The following is a 15,659-nucleotide window of genomic DNA, read 5'->3' on the forward strand; positions in this document are numbered from 1 at the left end:
AAATAGCTGTTCGCAAATGACCAGCAGATTATTGCATACTGTTATTTACAAATGTACCTAAGTAGTAAGTGAGTAAATTTTATAGCAATGACATCAATATGTGACAGGACTAAAGTACGTCAATAGATGTATTCTCTATCAACTACTACGCCTCATGCATCAAAGATACACAAAATACAAAAACCTGTAAGAAAGCAGTACGATTTCCAAAAGAGCATCACAAACTTGTATATACTAAGCACTCAGTCAGTTATGCACCCTATGCATCAGACAAAAAACGTATGTATCCCTGAATCCAAAACATAAAATCAAGGAGATGGCATAGTTGTCATCATTTGTACAGGGTGTTGTTTGGGGGGGGGGCAGGTTACCAAGGCTGACATGAAAGGTAGTGAGTACGTGTGAGTAAGAAACACAGGTAGGCAGAAATTTAGATAAATTATCAAATGGCCACTGAGACAGAATGAGCTGTAATCTATGTACTTGTTATGTGTGCTAGCTCTACATCTCGGCATGTCAGACAGGTGTGAGCCATGCAGGTTAGGGGTAAAATTTCATCATCGTCACCCCCGAGTGTGAGAACTGGCTCTGCCAGGAGTTGCACTGGCATGTGCAAGCCCATGGTCAGATGTGCTACTGCTACCTGAACCATACCTCTCTATTATCCAGATTTTCACATAATGTCCAGATTTTTGGCTCATATTTTTGGTCTTTTCCTTATAAAATTTAAGGTTTTCTGGCAAATCACTGGGAGGAGCTGAGGATTGACATCACTAAGTAATGACATACATTTGAGTTTCAGATTTCAAATTTTTCAGAAAATATATGTTAAAACAAACCCTGTTACTCTGTCAACTTTCTAAGTTTATAACAGCAATATTTAAAATATGTTTATATTTTTCAACCTTTGTCCCCCATTTTGTTGGGCTTTGTCCTGATTTCTTGCACTAAGAGGTTGAGAGGTATGACCTGAACATGACTGATGTCTGCTGGATGAGCTCTCCTCATGATTACACCCAAGATGATGACCCCATGGCCTACCATGACTGGGTGTGGAAACTGCAATCAATGATGGAGCAGTGGAAGCAGTACCACTATGGCACCCTGATCGGGCATGGCTACATTACCTAACATCAGATGATGGTGCTGAACTACATCCGCATGGATGCTCTCCTCCTCCCAGCAGATGTTCCATCACAGACACTGCCCATTCTATTGTGTCATTCACCAAATACACTGAATCAGCCACACAGCAGAGGCAGTCATGCATGTCAGCCTGTGCCACAGCTACAGCCCTATGCATGCCCTTGGAGGCCCTAGTGCAACATGCTTGCAGCTCCATGACAGTCCTAAACAAAAGTCGAGTGGCATGATTATTTCCAAATAGCTGACGAACATGTGGGCAAGAATCATGTGATTGACTGGCCATAGTCAAAGTATGAATGAGGTGCCACACAGGAGGGTCATTAAAGGTGCTCAGAGGAAGCCTGCTGTCCACTCTGCATCTGCTCCTGGTGTGTCACTACATGATTACTGTAATTTGTGTGAAGAAACTTGGTAAACTTTAATGTCTGTCTACTATTTTAGCTCCACAAGCCAGCACACAATACAGCTCTCGTTCAAACTGGAAGTTTACTCAAAATATAAGCAGATTTTATCCAGATTTAAAGCACATAAAAAACATCAAGTCTGAACACCAACAGGTGAAAAAAGTATACTGGTTTCAGTTTATAGCCTTCATCAGTGCTAACTAAATGTGCTCTCAAAAATCACACATATAAATGAAAACAGTAAATTGTCTCCACAGTCCTATTGGTTAATTACAATTGTTCATTAACCCCAGGGGAAAACAAAGCCCATAATTTGATTATCCAAATGCATTCCTTATAATTTAGAAGAGAATGTAGACTTTCCTGCTGTATATGTTGTTTCTGAATTCTATCAATAATAGTAAAGGAAAATTTAGCAGTGGTATGTTTTAAGCTATGCTTATATAAGGCATTCGTACTTCTGGCACACCTAATATCACTTAAGTGCTGAGATATCCTTAATTTAAACGGACGTGCTGTCTGTCCTACATAAAATGCTGGACATGTACATTTAGCCATATATACCACCCAATCACTGCTACAATTTCCATAAACCAAAATATCAAATACCTTGGAAGAATTGGGAGAGGTAAAGGACTTCTGTTTCTGGACAAACTTATAAAAACTACAGTGTCCACAAGGATAGCAGCCCATTAATTTGCTGCCATCCAATCTCATCTATACATCATTTTGGACCATTTCATTCCCTTTCTTATAATGATTAAACCAACCACTCATATTCTTGCCTTTCCTGTAAGAAAACCTGCAGCCTTCCAGACTATCTGCAAATATACAGAGCTGAGCATATAGTTTTGCTTATAGAGTTTGTTAATTGTTGCTTAGATCTCTGTTGAAACTGTTGTCTCCCTGTTCTGAGAGACTAATCTGCAAATATACAGAGCTGGGTATATTTTTTTGGTTTTAGAGTTTGTATGTTAGTTGTTACTTAGATCTCTGTGAAACTGTTTTGTCTCACCCACTCTCCCTCCCTATTTTTGGTTTGTAGTTTAAATTTGGTGGCTTTTGCAGTTGCCCGCCCCACTGTAGATTTGTGACACTCCCCCAGTCCCATCTCTTTACCATATTCTACCTAATAAACTCTTTCTGCACTTGCATTTAGTCCTTTTTAATTTAATGGCATTTTTTAAACTGTGTTTGGTCTAATATTGCTACATACTCAAGTGTGCTAGCTTGCACTGCATGTGAATTGTTTTTACTAATCGTTTTGCTACTTTTCTGTAAAAAAAAAAAAAAAAAAAAAAAAAAAAACTGTAAGCCTGTTTCCTACCCTTCCTGTAATTAGTGTTCCAGATACAGATTTCCTGTATCCAGGACTGTATGTAAGTTTCTGAGCCCCCCCCCCCCCCCAAGCCTTTCTGTGTTCGAGGGAAGCCTTCTAGCTTATCAGTGGGAGTGGTAAGCACTATGTAACCTGCCTACCACATAAGGAGTGGTTCTGGCCCAGAAATTGTAGTTATTGGCCATTTGGGCAATCTCTTCCATCTCTCTCAACTTTCTGATTTGAAAGCCTGCATTTGCACTTGTTTCTGTCATGTAATTCATCTAGTGCAGATACAGATTCTTAGTTTTAGCACTTAAATTCACTTATTCATGCTCAGCAGTTGTTCAGAACTTGTAAGCACTAAATAAGCTACTAATTACTATAGCACTCAGTCTTCCTCATTACCTAGAGGAAAACAGTTTTTGTACTTACTTTTCTCACTTGCTTAGAGAAAAACAGCTCTTGTACTCACTTTTCCCACTTATCTAAAGGAAAATAGTTTTTTATTCAGGCATGTACAAGGGTCAGCTCCAGTGTTCTCTCCTGTCTATCTGATGAATCTGGGCATCTTGAGGCAATGTAGAAATTGCCTCATGTACACAGACAACCCTCTCCTCCTACCACCCAACACTTCAACCTGTGAGAGATGCACTTATCTAGCTAAACTGGAGGAAAAGCTCTCTCCAACCAAGACTGAACTTAACAGTCATGAGGAGAAGGTAAACATTTGCACCACACCACACTCATCACATAGACTCACTAAATCTACACCACCAAAATCCACACATAGTAACAAAAACATTCGCGGAGGTTCTCAATAATAATCTGTCTAAGCAACAGAGACCTTCAAAGCAGAAACGCAAGCAACCTCCATCCCCCAACACAACCCAAATGACACATAGCCCACAGACTCAGTGTGCCAGTCAACCACAGCCAATAAGGCAAAACAACATACCCAAAACACTAGTCATAGGTGACTCTATAGTCAGGCACACTGATGTCCCACTCACCAGGCTAAACAAGGAGAAGGTTACTGTCAGCTGCCTGTTGGGTGCCAGGATCTGCCACATGACCCACGCACTTAGGTCACTCCACAGCAAGTACAAATATGACTCAGTCATTGTCCATGTTGGTGTGAATGACCGGAGACGTACCTCAGTGGACTACATGAAAAGAGACATGGAAGAGCTCTCTGATGTTGTAGCCCAGGCAGGTATGACCCTAGCGCTGAGAAGCATTCTGCCATCGCCCCGAATGATACCGCAGTACAAGGACAAAATAATTGACTTCAACAATTGGCTAAGCTTCTGGTGTCATTCTAAGGGGATCCAGTATTTGTCTGTTTGGGATGACAAGGTCGACAGACCACGATGCTTTGCCACAGATGGCCTGCACCTGTCGCCCCTGGGATTCCGGATACTGGCTAAGGCTCTTGCTGCCCCTATAGTGCCTTTTTTAGGCAAGGTTCAAACAACAAATTAACCACTGTAACTGGAACAGGCAAGCAAAAACTAAGGGTAATGCTACTCAATGCTAGAAGTCTAAATCTCAAAATGCACTCATTCGAGGCACTCCTTAAAATGGAGAACATCGATATCTGTGCAGTGACTGAGACCTGGTTCAAGGCTCCAGAGAGCACCCCTGTACTACCAGGCTATAACTCATACCACACTTTTCGACCATGTAACCTGGACCTAAACACCAAAGGTGGAGGTGTGTCCATATTCATTAAGGATATCCACACCTCCAGGCTAGTTGCTCAGCATAATGCATCCGAGGTTATCCAAGTGCAACTAACTCTGGACAAAACTGAAATCCAAATTGTAGCTTGCTACAGATCACCCACCATGCCCAAGGATTCCCACTCCTCTTTTCTTGATGTACTGGAAAATATTAGGGTTCAACCAAACACCCTAATAATGGGCGACTTCAACTACTCCACCATTAACTGGGAAAACTACTCATAGGTTCATAGGTTCATAGGTTTATACTAGGCTATCTGCCCTAAGGCATTTATAAGCCTAGCCCAAATTATTGTGGCTTACGCCACCCCTTATATGAAAAAATACTGTGCCCATTAGTTTGTTGTGCCTCTGTCCAGCAGTGACACAGAGATGATTCCTGGGGTAAACCTACGATCTCCCATCCACAGGTCTAGATTTCTCTTGAACAGAGTCAGCGAGGTGCTCTGCCTCACATGGACCGGGATTTTATTCCACAGCATAGGGAGTCTCTGAGTGATAAATCTATCCCTCCAGCACGTCCTATTTATATCCATGCTAAGGTTTAAGTCGCTTGCTCTAGTGGTTTTGGTGGATTTGGATTTTTGAGGTGGAGCATGTCCATTAATTCCGGGTTGGACATGGCCTTGTATGTCAGGCACATGTCACCTCTGAGCAGACGGTATGCGACTGAATAGAGCTGGAGTTTCTTCAATCTGGCAGCATATGACAGATTTTGGAGTCCCTTTATCCTTTTGGTGAGGAACTTTTGGGGTCTCTCCAATTGCTGCAGATGTCGGGTGAGATACATCCCGAATGGGGCATTGTACTCGATCATTGGTCTGATAAGTGAAGAGTACAGGGAACAATGACCTCACTAGATCTGGATGTGAATCCCTTCATGATCAGGTGGGCAATGTAGAAGGTCTTTCTAACCACTTTAGCAATGTGAGTGTCAAAAGAAAGGCCACTGTCAACCTGGGTCCCCAGGTCCCTGATAACCTCTTCTGTGCTTAGTGGATTGCCACCTATATGGTAGCTTGGGGTTACCTTGTTTTTCCCGAAGGGTATGACTATACATTTTTGGCGTTTAACTTCAGGCCATGGCTCTGGCACCAGCTATCTGTTTCCGTGAGTCCCTTCTGAAGGATATCCGTGTCCGATGCACTTTCCACTATGGCCCAGTTTGCAGTCGACTGCAAACTTTGTCAGCCAAAGTCCTCCTATGTTGGCCTGTACTTCTGAGAAGTAGATGCCAAACAATAGGGGGCCAAGGACCGAGCCCTGTGGGACACCACTTGTGACCAGCTTGGAGTCTGACACAGCGCCAGCAACTCTAACCCTGTGGGTTCTGTCCTTAAGCCAGTTTGCAACCCATCTTGTGACATATGGGTTTACATTTAAGCTGGTAAGTTTTTCTACAATACCCGAGTGGGGTATTGTGTCGAAAGCCTTTGCAAGGTCAAGGTAGGCTGTATGGACTGCCTTTCCTCATCAATGGCCTTGGTGACTGTTTCAAGAAGTCAACCAAGTTCAAAAGGCATGATCTTCCCTTGACAAAGCCAAACTGGGTCGGGTCCAATGTCTGCAAGTCCCCTATATCTTTGTTTATGAGCTCCATTATGATCCTCTCCATAGCTTTGCAGACTAGACTTGTTAAGCTTATGGGGCGTAATTACCAGGGTCCGTAGAGGCACCGCCTTTGTGGAGTGGGACCACAGTTGCCGTATGCCACTCCTTGGGCACGTATCCTGTGGTAAGGCTGAGATTAAACAGCTGCCTTATGTGCGGGTTTAATTCCTCATTTAGCTCGTGTAGCACACAGCCGGGGACACCATCCGGTCCCATTGATGCTGTGTTTTTAGCTTTAGAGAGAGCAGCTTTCACCTGCGCATTTGAGATGTCCGGGAGGCTACACTCAGCTGGGATAGTTATCTCTCCTTTAGGGGAGAGGGGTGAAGTTTGCACTGAACCTGTCTGCCAGTATGTTGGCAATGTCTGTGGGTTCAGTGATTTTTGTATCATTTTGGACTAATTCTGAGCATATCTGGGAGTTTCCACCCAGGTTCCTAACATAGCTGAAAAAGGCCTTATGATTGTCCTTTGAATCCATGGCAATTTTTCTCTCAAAATTGGCCTTAGTTGATTTTATGAGTGCTCGTATTTTTTTACTAATAATGATCAGGGGTGACTTCCCTTTTATGGATTTTGTTCTATCATGTAATAGCTTTCTCCTCTTATTGTAAAGTTTATTAATGGCTGGGGTCCACCAGACTGGACGTTTGCCCTTTGTGGAAAGAGTCTTGGTTTTATTTGGGATTGCCTGATCCATGCAGTCCTGGAGGTGTTCATAGAAGGCATTTGTAAGGGCTTCCGCAGCTTGGGTTGTGGTTTCCTCTGGCTCAGGGGCCTTGAAGGATACCACACCAGTCTTGAGTAGTGTGAAGTTTGCTTTAGAGAAGTTCTTCACTATGGTCTTTTGCTTGGGGTGGGGCGGATGTGGATTTCCAGTGAGATTAGTTTATGATCAGATCTCACCAATGAGGGATATACTTCGTGTGGAGCATTTTGTCCCCATGTTTGTGACAATGAGATCTAGTATATTTTCTCCTCTCGTGGGAACAGTGACTAGCTGTTCCATGGCATTTGAATTTATGAACTCCAGGAACCGTTGGGCTAGAAAGTTAGGGCTTGAGTAATGTTCCCAGTCTATATTCGGGTAGTTGAAGTCACCCAATATGATGGTGTTTGGAGATACATTTATACCCTCCAGTGTCTTCAGGAAGGCTGTGTGGGGTTCCTGAGTTTGAGAGGGTGGCCTGTAGCATGCTAAAATTTGTAGAGCAGTTTTGCCTATGGTTAGTTGCACCTGGATGGTTTCCGAAGCTTAGATGCGTTGCCACCAACCTGGAGGTGTGAGTATCCTTTATGAATATGGATACACCCTCCTTTTGTGGTGTGGTCCGGGTTTTGGGGCCGGAACGCATGATATGAGGTAAAACCTAATAGTGCCGGGGTGCTCTCAGGAGCCTTGAACCAGGTTTCAGTTACAGCACAGACATCGATGTTCTCCATACTGAGAAGGGCCTCGAGTGCGTGCATTTTGAGATTTAGACTTCTGGCATTGAGCAGCATTACCCTCAGTTTCTTCCCATTTTTGTTTTCTAGGGTGGTAGGTTTAGAATTTGAGCCTTGCCTAAAAAGGCACTATGGGGTGGCAAGAGCCTTAGCCAATATCCGAATCCCAGGGGTGACAGGTGCAAGCCGTCCCTTGAAGCAGCGTGGCTTGTCAAGCATGTCATCCCAGGCAGACAGACACTGGATCCCCTTTGAATGACACCAGACATTAAGCCAATTGTTAAAGCTGATCATCTTGTCTCTATATTGTGGCATCATTCTTGGTGAAGGAAGGATACTGCTCAGGGTTAGGGTCATACCTGCCTGGGCTACATAATCGAGAGCTCCTCTATGTCTCTTTTCATGTAGTCCAGGGAGGTACGTCTCAGGTCGTTCACACCAGCATGGACAATGACTGTGTCATATTTGTACTTGCCATGGAGTGACCCGAGTGCTTGTGTTATGTGGCGGATTCTAGCGCCCGATAGGCAGCTTACTGTGACCCTCTCCTTGTTCAGCCTGGTGAGTGGGACGTCAGCGTGTCTGACTATGGAGTCACCTATGACAAGTATGTTTGGTGTTGTATTTGGCCTTAAGGGCTGTGACTGCTTTGCACACTGCTTTTGTGGTTTATGTGTTGCTTGTGGGGTGTCTTGAGGTAGCAGTTGTTTGGGTGTCTGCTTTGGAGGCCTCTGCTGTTTAGGTAAATTTTACTCAGAGCCTCCGAGTATGTCTTTGTGTGTTTATGTGTTTGATTCAGTGGAGTGGTAGCATTATGTGAGGCTGGTTTTGTGGTGTGTGTAGTTGCCTTCTCCTCCTGTCTGGTCTTGCCAGTCCTGAGTTGAGAGAGCTCAGCCTCCAGTTTGGCTAAATAGCTGCATCTCTCGCAAGTATTTGTGTTATGTGGGAGGAGGAGAGGGTTGTCTGTGTACATGAGGCAGTTATAACATTGCCTCAAGATTCCCAGATTCACCAGCTGGACCGGAGAGGAGATTGACAACTGACCTTTGGACATGCTAGAATAATATTGGGAAATCCTTAATTGAAAACAAGGGCCAGTGGGGAGTGAGGGTGTAGTGCTTTTAATTTTTAGTGCTGACTTATATAATTGCTTTAGTGAGCAAGTGCCAGGTAACTTGAGTGCAATGTGTTACAAGTAACTAAATGCAAAAACGACAAACAGTAACTTTCTTTCAAGTGAAACAAGGAAATAAGTACAGTAAGCAATGCAGATATCACTAGTGATCCACAGAAGCGCTGAGAAGTTGCGTATTAGGTGGAATTAGCTTCCAGGGAAATAACAAGCAAACAAACAACAAGCATATAAACAAAGCTAGATTCAGTAGGCTTCATCTCTCTTTGCCAAGGGGCTGAGTCACCATCCTGCATTTCTAGGCCAAAATAGGAAATTCCCGTCTGCTTCACCTATGTAATATTTGTGTACCTGCAATTCAAGTGTTATATGAATTAGGATTTTAAGACTGCAAGTGCTGGATTTTTTTCACTTCAGAGCGATATAATATTGCACTGAAACCTTCAGCTCATTTTGAAAGTCCCTTCTATACATATCAGCTTCTCTGCTTAAGAAGTCTGGACAGAGCTAAAATTAATGGGCCGGGGGGGACACAAAGCCGCCAAAAATTACGGACTGTTTTGAAACGATGCTTCAATTCACTTAAACGTTAATAGAACAAGAACGTTTATTTACTGAACAACAAAAAGCATGGCATCCTAATGGACGGCATTATTTACCAACTGTAGTACTGATTTTTTTTTAACAGAAAATCAAAAATGTTACTGGGAACGAGACAAAAATATGAGGAAGAATCAGGTACATTCTCTCAATCTCTTAGCGCAAGAAATCTGGACAAAACGGTGCGCGCGTGTGTGTGTGGGGGGGGGGGGCAAATTTTAAATATCGCTCTTTTAAACTTAGAAATTTGGTAGAATAATAGGTTTTGCTTTATCATGAATTTTCTTGAAGGATGTAAAGTCTGGCACTCAAATGTATGTCATTATTTGATAACTTCACTCCTTACTGATTTGCCAGAAAAACCACAAAATTTACGAATAATAGACCAAAATATAACGAAATCTTGACAATTGAGAGGAATGGTAGGTCCCTTCCGATTGCTTTTTGATATAAACACAACAGCCGATTCAAGCAGTACATTATTAACCGAACGAACAACTTTGTAAGTGATGACAATCACGCAAAAAGCTGCAACAGCAGTAACATTTTGTTAAGCACTTATTATTATTATTGTTGGTACTCATGTACCAACTCCTTAGCTCAACGTTTTCTGGAATTCATAAACTCCAATGCTCTGGATCAACTTATCCACACCCCCACCAGGGGCAACAATATCCTAGACCTAGTCATTACCAACATGAGTGACTGGTGTTCCACACCTGAAGTCAACTCCTCATTGGTCCAATCTGACTGTAAGCTAATCACCCTTGGTATCCACATCCCGCCCCCACCCCCCAATAAGGAAACCACGGTAAAAAAATTCTCCAAAGCCAGCTTCATGCTTCTTAAGACAGAAGTGGTGAACTTCATGACACCCATGCTTATGGACAATACAGTTACAACTGCTGAATCCTACACAAATGCACTCTATACACACTTATACGAGTGTATGGATCGTGCTATCCTAAACAGAACCAAGATGCTAGCCTCCAAAAAAAGGAAGCCAATCTGGTGGTCCCCTGCCATAAACAAACTGTACAATAGAAGGAAGAAACTGTTGCAAAAGAGAGTAAAGTTCCATGAGTGGAGGAGCTCCCTGGTAAGCCTCAGTAAGAAGCTGAGATCCCTTATAAGATCCTGCAAAGCTAGCTACGAAAACAAAATTGCCACTAATTCTAAGGAGAATCACAAAGCATTCTATAACTATGTCAAGAATCTCGATGGCAACACCCAGATCTGCTCTGAGTTACAGCACAAAGGCACGAAAATTACAGAACCAACTGATATTCCCAACATCCTGGCAGATAGGTTCAGTGCTAACTTTACCCCCCCCCCACCCCCTAAAGGGCCCATATCTATAAAGGAAGAAGGCAGAGTCCCTGTAATCACAACTATGCAGGTAAAAGCTGCACCCTCTAAAGCCAAAAACACAGCATCCATGGGACCGGACAACATCCCAGGCTGTGTTTTACATGAACTTCAGAATGAACTGGCTCCCCACTTAAGCACCATGTTCGATAATAGCCTCACATCAGGCTCCACTGAATGGCGCACAGCAGCAGTTATCCCACTCCATAAAGGGGGAGCCACCACTGATCCCGGGAACTATCGACCTATTAGCCTGACGAGACTGGTCTGCAAGGCCATGGAATGTGTCATCATGGAACTCATAAACAAAGACATTGGTAACCTCCAAACTCTGGATCCCACCCAGTTTGGGTTTGTGAAAGGCAGATCATGCCTCCTGAACCTGACCAATTTCTTTGAGGCAGTCAACAAAGCTGTAGATGAGGGTAAGGTGGTTCACACAGCCTATCTTGACTTCACCAAGGCTTTCAACACCATCCCCCATTCTGGAATTATAGCTAAACTCACTAAACTAGGTATAAATCCCTACGTCACAAGATGGGTTGCCAACTGGCTCACTGACAGAACCCACACTTGTAAAAGGTGCAGACTCCAAATCTGACCTCAAAGCAGTGACAAGTGGAGTACCACAGGGTACTGTCCTGGGACCTCTCCTGTTTGGTATCTACTTCTCTGAAGTACAGGCTAACACAGAAGGCCTCTGGCTAATGAAGTTTGCAGATGACTGCAAACTAGGAGCCATAGTCAAGTCCCCAAATGATGTGGACATCCTACAGAAGGGCCTCGCTGAGACAGATGCCTGGTGTCAGGGCCATGGCCTCAAGCTCAATGCCAAAAAGTGTAGTGTCATCCCCTTTGGTAAAAACTCTGTACCCATGAACTACCACACAGGCAGCAATCTACTTAACACCGAATGTGTGATAAGAGACCTTGGGACCCAGGTGGACAGTAGTCTCTCCTTTGATAGTCACATCGCCACAGTAGTCAGGAAGTCCTTCTACATGGCACACCTCATCATAAAAGGGCTCTTATCCAGGAAAAAAAGGTCATTGTTCCCCTCTATTCGACACTCATTATAGAGTACAACACCCTTTTTGGAATGTACCTCACAAGACATCTGCAGCAGCTGGAAAGGCCTTAGAAGTACCTCACAATGAGGATTACTGGCCTCAAACAAATACCCTACACTGTCCACCTCAAAAAACTCCAGCTTTACTCCATAGCATATCACCTATTCCGAGGTGATCTCTGCCTAACATATAAAGCTATGTCAAACCCAGAGCTGTTGGACATGTTACACCTAAAGAAATCCCAATCCCTCCGAGCTACATGCTCTAGGGACCTAAACCTTGTCACCACAATAAACAGGACATGCTGGAGGAATAGATTCCTGTCCCAGAGACTTCCCATACTCTGGAACAGGCTACCCATCTATGTCAAGCAAAGTTCTTCATTAGCACTCTTCAAGAAAAATCTTGATGAGTGGATGGGAAATAGGAAATACACCCCGGGGATCACTTCTGTGTCTCTGCTCAACAATAACTTTCTTGGGTGGCGTAAGCCAGGGAACCTTGTTGGCTAGACTTATTTAGGCCCTTGGGCCATTAGCTTCGTACCAACCTATGAAACTACAAACATATGCACTTGTCTGGAAATAATTCCTTTACCCTGTCATCCATTTGTAATATATCCCAATGTTGGTAAATAATGTTTTGCAAAAAGCCAGTATTCATTCCAAAATCCATAATGAACCTAAGGGGTGATTCTTGTGTCTGGTCTTTAACTCGATATTTAAGTCCTTGATGTCTGCAAACATGTTGTACAGAAGATACGGCCTGTTGAGTATTCCTGTTAGAATAATCCCTATTTTGAAACCTTGTTACCATATATTTAGCCTGTATATCATAATCTGACGCTGTTGAACATATTCATTTAAGTCTTAAAAACTGAAATTTAGGAATATTGTTAATAACATGTTGGGGGTAGCAACTGGTAGCATGAAGAATGGTATTAATTTGGGGATGTTTCCTACGGACAGTACTTCTCAAAGTTCCATCATCTAACACATTCACTTCAACATCCAAAAAGGTAATTACCTTTGGGTGATAATTAACAGTGAATTTGATACCCCATTTATTTTCATTTAGATATTCTACAAATTCATGTAGATATGTATCATTAGAATGCCAAACCTACAAAAGGTCAAGACATCCTGAGCAAAAGCATTTTCCGACACAAAAAAATTAGGAACAAATCCCATGCCTTTATTAAGTAAATCACATTCTGCTTGTGTTAAATAAACTGAAGAAATATTGTGGACATTGTGATTTATTTATAGGTTCATAGGTAGGTACTAGGCTATCTGCCTGAAGGCATTTATAAGCCTAGCCGGAAAGTGTTGGCTTTTGCTGCTCCCTTAGATTAGTTCCCTGTGCCTCTGTCCAGCAGAGCCATTGAAGTGATCCCTGGGGTAAACTTTCTGTTTCCCATCCATTCGTGAAGGTTTCTCTTGAAGAGGGATAGCGAGGAACTCTGCCTAATGTAGATTGGAATCTTGTTCCAGAGCATGGGAATTCTCTGGAACAGGAATCTATCCCTCCAGCATGTCCTATTTATTGTTGTGGTGAGGTTTAGATCCCTGGAGCATGTGGCTTGAGGGGATATGGTTTTCTTTAGGTGGAGCATGTCCATCAATTCTGGGTTGGACATGGCCTTGTATGTCAGGCAGAGATCACCTCTGAGTAGGCGGTATGCAACCGAGTACAGCTGGAGTTTCTTCAGTCGAGCTGCATAGGGCATCTGCTTGAGGCCAGTGATCCTCTTGGTGAGGTACTTCTGTGGTCTTTCCAGTTGTTGCAGGTGTCTTGTAAGGTACATCCCAAATGGGTCATTGTACTCTATGATGGGTCTGATGAGTGATGCGTAGAGGGGCCCAATGACCTCTTTCGATCTGGATGCAAACCCTTTTGTGATTAGGTGGGTCACATAGAAGGATTTTCTAACCACTTTGGCAATGTGATTATCAAAGGAGAGGTTACTATCTACTTGGGTCCCCAGATCCCTTATTATGTCTTCTGTATTTAGGGGGCTACCACCTATATGGTAGTTTGTGGGTACTTTGTTTTTTCCAAAGGGGATGACTATGCACTTTTTGGCATTTAACTTGAGGCCATGGTTTTGACACCAGGTATCTGTCTCAGTGAGACTCTTTTGGAGGATGTCTGTGTCAGCCGGAGAGTCAATTATAGCCCCTAGTTTGCAGTCATCTGTGAACTTGGACAGCCATAGTCCTCCTGTGCTTGCCTGTACCTCTGAGAGGTATATGCCGAACAGGAGGGTCCTAGGACTGAGCCCTGGGGAATGCCACTTGTAACTGGTTTAGAGTCAGAACTAGCTCCCGCAACTCTTACCATGTGGGTTCTGTCCGTGAGCCAGTTAGCAACCCATCTCATGATGTAGGGGGTTATGTTCAGACTGGTGAGCTTGTCTATAATACCTGAGTGGGGAATGGTGTTGAAGGCCTTTGCAAGGTCTAGGTAGGCTGTGTGGACCACTTTTCCCTCATCTATTGCCTTGGTAACCATCTCAAAGAAGTCCACCAGGTTTAGGAGGCATGATCTGCCCTTAACAAAGCTGAACTGGGTAGGGTCCAGTGTTTGGAGGTTCCCAATGTCTCTGTTAATGAGATCCATGATGATGTGCTCCATAGCTTTGCAGGCCAAGCTAGTCAGGCTTATAGGGCAATAGTTCCCAGGGTCCGCTGGGGCTCCACCTTTGTGGAGCAGAATAACCATTGCTGTGCACCACTCTGTGAGCACGTAGCTTGTGGAGAGGCTGAGTTTAAACAGTGTGTTTAGGTGAGGGGTTAGTTCATCTTTGGCTCATATAGGACACAGCCTGGGACACCATCCGGTCCCACTGATGCTGTGTTTTTGGCATTGGAGAGGGCTGTTTTAACCTGAGTATCTGTGATTTCAGGGGCACTACATTCTTCTGGTATAGTTATAGGCCCTTTTGGGGATGAGAGGGGGATGAAGTTTGCACTGAACATGTCTGCCAGGATGTTGGCTATATTGGTCAGTTCTGTGTATTTTGTGCCATTCTGCATTAACTCTGAGCAATTCTGAGAATTGCCACTTAGATTCTTAACATAGCTAAAGAATGCCTTGTGGTTATCTTTGGAGTCCATGGCAATTTTTCTTTCGAAGCTAGCCTTGGATGGTTTTATGAGAGAATGTACTTTCTTGCTGATACTGATCAGGGATGTCTTCCCTTCTTGGGATTGTACTCTTTTCTGTACTAGTTTCCTCCTTCTATTGTATAGCGTGTTAATGGCAGCGGTCCACCAGACTGGTTTCTTTTTCTTGGAGAAGAGAGTCTTGGTTTTGTTTGGGATTGCACAATCCATGCATTCTTGTAGGTGCCCATAGAGTGCATTAGTAAAGGATTTTGCAGCTTGGACAGCGTTATCCTTCAGCATGGGGGTTTTGAAACTTCCCACCTCGGTCTTAAGTAATGTGAAGTTTGCTTTTGAAAAGTTTTTCATGGTGGTTTCTTTGACCGGAGGTGGTAGCGGAATGTGGATATCCAGAGTGATTAGTTTATGGTCAGATCTAACCAGCGAGGGGTTGACCTCTGGTGTGGAACACTGGTCGCCCATGTTGGCGATGACCAGGTCCAATATGTTGTCACCTCTGGTGGGGGTGTTGACAAGTTAATCCAGGGCATTTGAGTTTATAAATTCTAGGAAATGTTGGGCAAGGGAGTTTGTACTTGAGTAGTTCTCCCAGTTAATGTTTGGGTAATTGAAATCACCCAATATCAGGGTGTTTGGTAGGACCTTTATGTTTCCCAGTGCTTCCAAGAATGCGGAGTGGGGGTCCTAGGAC

This window comes from Protopterus annectens, chromosome 5.part0 (genome assembly GCF_019279795.1).
Source record: "Protopterus annectens isolate FY-2018-M chromosome 5.part0, PAN1.0, whole genome shotgun sequence".
NCBI classification, from domain to species: Eukaryota; Metazoa; Chordata; order Ceratodontiformes; family Protopteridae; genus Protopterus; species Protopterus annectens.